The sequence below is a fragment of the Corvus brachyrhynchos genome, unplaced genomic scaffold, assembly GCF_000691975.1.
Source record: "Corvus brachyrhynchos isolate BGI_N302 unplaced genomic scaffold, ASM69197v1 scaffold197, whole genome shotgun sequence".
Classification (NCBI taxonomy): domain Eukaryota; kingdom Metazoa; phylum Chordata; class Aves; order Passeriformes; family Corvidae; genus Corvus; species Corvus brachyrhynchos.
Window position 1 is genome coordinate 41,706 of NW_008239108.1, and position 281 is coordinate 41,986.

A 281-nucleotide genomic window follows, 5' to 3' on the forward strand; every position below is an offset into this window, starting at 1 on the left:
GTGTCCCTGTCCCTCTATCCCCCTGTCCCCCCAGGCTGGGGGTCTCCCATGTTCCTTGCCCCCATGTCCCTGTCCCTCTGTCCCCCTGTCCCCCCAGGCTGGGGGTCTCCCATGTTCCTTACCCCAGTGTCCCTGTCCCTCTATCCCCCTGTCCCCCCAGGCTGGGGGTCTCCCATGTTCCTTACCCCAGTGTCCCTGTCCCTCTGTCCCCCTGTCCCCCCAGGCTGGGGGTCTCCCATGTCCCTGTCCCCCCGTGTCCCTGTCCCCCTGACCCCCTTTCC